This window comes from Chamaea fasciata, unplaced genomic scaffold, assembly GCF_029207755.1.
Source record: "Chamaea fasciata isolate MVZ Bird 193981 ecotype frontalis unplaced genomic scaffold, bChaFas1.0.hap1 SCAF_1155, whole genome shotgun sequence".
NCBI classification, from domain to species: domain Eukaryota; kingdom Metazoa; phylum Chordata; class Aves; order Passeriformes; family Sylviidae; genus Chamaea; species Chamaea fasciata.
The window spans coordinates 17,824-21,915 of record NW_027095240.1 but is presented as its reverse complement, the minus strand read 5'-3'; the positions used below and the strand labels follow the sequence as shown (position 1 = coordinate 21,915).

The window sequence follows — 4,092 nt, the reverse complement described above, 5'->3', positions numbered from 1 at the left end:
CAGCGTTAAACGCTGTTTCCGAGCTCTCCACAGGCAGAGAAGCTGTTTGCAGCACGGCAAGTGCTTCTCCTAGCCAGGGAAGCGAGCAAACGCCGTTTGGCCGCGCCTAGTGCACTCTCCGGCGCCTCGCTCGCAGGCAGGCTTGGAACAGCGTTAAACGCTGTTTCCGAGCTCTCCACAGGCAGAGAAGCTGTTTGCAGCACGGCAAGTGCTTCTCCTAGCCTGGGAAGCGAGCAAACGCCGTTTGGCCGCGTCTAGTGCACTCTCCGGCGCCTCGCTCGCAGGCAGGCTTGGAACAGCGTCAAACGCTGTGTCCGAGCTCTCTACAGGCAGAGAAGCTGTTTGCAGCACGGCAAGTGCTTCTCCTAGCCTGGGAAGCGAGCAAACGCCGTTTGGCCGCGCCTAGTGCACTCTCCGGCGCTTCGCTCGCAGGCAGGCTTGGAACAGCGTCAAACGCTGTTTCCGAGCTCTCCACAGGCAGAGAGGCTGTTTGCAGCACGGCAAGTGCTTCTCCTAGCCTGGGAAGCGAGCAAACGCCGTTTGGCCGCGCCGAGTGCACTCTCCGGCGCTTCCCTCGCAGGCAGGCTTGGAACAGCGTTAAACGCTGTTTCCGAGCTCTCCACAGGCAGAGAAGCTGTTTGCAGCACGGCAAGTGCTTCTCCTAGCCTGGGAAGCGAGCAAACGCCGTTTGGCCGCGCCTAGTGCACTCTCCGGCGCCTCGCTCGCAGGCAGGCTTGGAACAGCGTTAAACGCTGTTTCCGAGCTCTCCACAGGCAGAGAAGCTGTTTGCAGCACGGCAAGTGCTTCTCCTAGCCTGGGAAGCGAGCAAACGCCGTTTGGCCGCGCCTAGTGCACTCTCCGGCGCTTCGCTCGCAGGCAGGCTTGGAACAGCGTTAAACGCTGTTTCCGAGCTCTCCACAGGCAGAGAAGCTGTTTGCAGCACGGCAAGTGCTTCTCCTAGCCTGGGAAGCGAGCAAACGCCGTTTGGCCGCGCCTAGTGCACTCTCCGGCGCTTCGCTCGCAGGCTGGCTTGGAACAGCGTTAAACGCTGTTTCCGAGCTCTCCACAGGCAGAGAGGCTGTTTGCAGCACGGCAAGTGCTTCTCCTAGCCTGGGAAGCGAGCAAACGCCGTTTGGCCGCGCCTAGTGCACTCTCCGGCGCTTGGCTCGCAGGCAGGCTTGGAACAGCGTTAAACGCTGTTTCCGAGCTCTCCACAGGCAGAGAAGCTGTTTGCAGCACGGCAAGTGCTTCTCCTAGCCTGGGAAGCGAGCAAACGCCGTTTGGCCGCGCCTAGTGCACTCTCCGGCGCCTCGCTCGCAGGCAGGCTTGGAACAGCGTTAAACGCTGTTTCCGAGCTCTCCACAGGCAGAGAAGCTGTTTGCAGCACGGCAAGTGCTTCTCCTAGCCTGGGAAGCGAGCAAACGCCGTTTGGCCGCGCCGAGTGCACTCTCCGGCGCTTCGCTCGCAGGCAGGCTTGGAACAGCGTCAAACGCTGTGTCCGAGCTCTCTACAGGCAGAGAAGCTGTTTGCAGCACGGCAAGTGCTTCTCCTAGCCTGGGAAGCGAGCAAACGCCGTTTGGCCGCGCCTAGTGCACTCTCCGGCGGTATGCTGCAGGCTGGCTGCGAACAGCGGCTGGGCGCGGTTTCCGTGCTGCCCACAAGCAGAGAAGCTCCTCCAGCACCGAAAGTGCATTTTCGGGGCTGGGAAGCAAGATTTCACTTATTCATTATCTGCAGTGCGCTTACCTGCTCGGCGTGCTTTGCGGCGGCTGAGATCCTCGAGGAGCGGCAGACACGCGTCTCCCGGGCCGGGAAGCGTGGCCTCGCTGTTTCGTCACTTCCGGTGCTCCTGCCGTGCGTGCAGCGCTGTGCAGAGGCGGAGGAGCTCGAGGAGCGGCGGCCACGCCTCTCCGGGGCCGGGATTGGAGAAGTCGCTTGTTCGTCACCTGCCGTGCGCCTGCCGTGTTCGGCGCGCTCTGCAGTGGTAGAGAAGCTCGAGCAGCTGCGGCCGCGCGTCTCCTGGGCCAGGAAGCGAGAACTCGAGCCCGATGAGGAGTGTCTGCTTCTGCTTTTAACTTGTGGAAAGTTCAAAGCCTGTGGCTGTAAAATTAGCAGCAATACTGGTGCCTTCTTTTATCGCTCAAGGTCACTGGCCAGCAGGGAACAAGAAGTGTCCCAGGACTTGTTGGTGCCCTGCCAGAGAGAGAAGCAGCAAATGGTGTTGAGAGAATTTCTGGGAGTGCATGTGGGATCCTGCTTTTCTTGACAGCTTGAGAAATGATCTGAACAGAAAAAATATCTTTCTTTTTACAGGAGAATCTGATGTGGAACATGGGACCAGGATGACTTGCTGTGACTTCTTGAAAGCTGGAAAGAAGGCGATGTTAATCTTTTTGGCTAGAGGCAAAGTGTCTGCAAAGCCTTGGAAGAAGCCTATGCCAGGTAAGTGAGGACACGAACAGGAAAACACCTGGAGGCTGTGATGTGATTTCACGGAGGGTTATGGATTCCTGTCTCAAATGTCCATGTGTCAGTAGGGCTGGATCCAAGTGCCCTGGTGGAGAGGCAGGGTTGTCCTGCATTCCAGCTTTTTAGTGGCTGGAGTTTTGCCCAAGGAAGAGCAGCATCCTGATTTTGCTGCCATGTTCAGCCAGCACAGAGCTGTTGGGTGCCTCCGTCCAGGAGCAGCAGGAGCCTGGATTTCTGTCCCTGGGATTGCCTTGCTGTCCAAGACGAGGGCTGAAGGTGAGGGGCAAGGCAGCGCTGGGAGCTCTGGGAGTCAGGAGTGCCAGGCCTTTCATCTCCTGGTGCTGCTCAGGTGTTCACCAGAGGGTTTTTTTGACGGCCTTTGGCTTTCTGGATGGAAGCAAAAGGGTCCTTTCCCCTCCCTGCCTTCTGTCATTCCCAGGTCAGCCCCTGCTCTTTGCTGGCAGGCTAAATAGCCTCAGGAGTGGGCCGAGGAAGTGCTGCCTGATCTGTGAGGTTCCACAGGAGATGGGAGCAGGCTTTGCGCAGAGGTTCAAGCACCTTGGGACTTCCTGAAGGCCTGAGGCCTGAAGCAGAGTCTTGAGGCAAAGCTGACCTCTGGGTGAGCCTTCAACCCAGATGTTGTGTTTGTATCCTGTCAGCAGTGCGGTAGCCAGGATCATTAGTGTTCTGGGCTAGGTCCGTGCTCATTAGTGAAACATGGCTTGACCTTTCTGTGTTCAGAGGCCGGACAGGGCCCTGAGATGAGTCCTGTGGCCTTGTTGGGAGGAGCGGGGCCAAAGGCAGCTCCTGCATTGCTCCTGAAGCCCTGGCCAGGCTTTGGGGCGACGCCGGAGGAGGCTGAGCCCAGCTGTTCCCGCTGTGGGAGTTGTGTGCGCCTGTTTATTGCAGCATTTGCCCGACCTGGGCCCTGTCCCGGCACAGCCGGAGCCTCTTGGCCTGCGGGCGGACGCACCCGCGGGAATTGCCAGTTCTGGGGGGGCTCTCCAGGGCTGGGTTGTGACAGGGGATTCCCAGCTGCTGGGGGTGAGGCTCAGGGTCCCTGGTGCTGGATCTCAGTCCCTGTAGGTCACCTTGGGTAGCAGTGCTGGGGAGCATTGCTGAGCTTCTCCTTGGGAGGTTCTTGGCTGCTCTGAGCTGTCGCCAAAGACCCTGAGCTCCTGAGGTTGGTGTCTGTGTCTTTGGTGCTGACCCTGCCCCCTGGCCAAGTTACTTTGGAGGGTTTGAATAGGGTCTAGGGCTGAGTGCCCTTTGGGCAGTTTGCTGCCAGTCTGGTGTGCTCCTGGAAGTGCCGCTGACCTGCCAGGACTGAGGAGCTGCTGGCTGGGTGCTGCTTCTGTTCTGCAGTGGGAGCAGGTAGCCACAGGGATACAGGGGGAAAATGGGCTGCTGAAATGAAGGAAACAATATGCTTCTAACAGCAGCTACTTTCTTGTGTACATAAAGCTACAGTTCCAGTTTCTAGCACTACTCTTCATGGGTACAGGTGTCTCTCTCAGTCGGCTAAGTTATTTCTCCATCACGCAGGCAGGCAGGAAGGCAGGAACGCACGCACGCATCTTTCAGGGCACTTAATTGGTTAAGTGTCCATCACCGTGCTATGTG

The 4,092-nt window shown here is 58.6% G+C and overlaps 1 long non-coding RNA gene across 1 annotated transcript; it reads left to right on the top strand.

The window, feature by feature from the left end:
* Nucleotides 1-1,992: 1,992 nt before the first annotated feature.
* Nucleotides 1,993-2,994, top strand: LOC136284587 (uncharacterized). Its single transcript, XR_010719235.1, has 3 exons — nt 1,993-2,218; nt 2,314-2,442; nt 2,909-2,994. It is a non-coding gene; the product is annotated as an uncharacterized lncRNA (long non-coding RNA).
* Nucleotides 2,995-4,092: the final 1,098 nt, after the last annotated feature.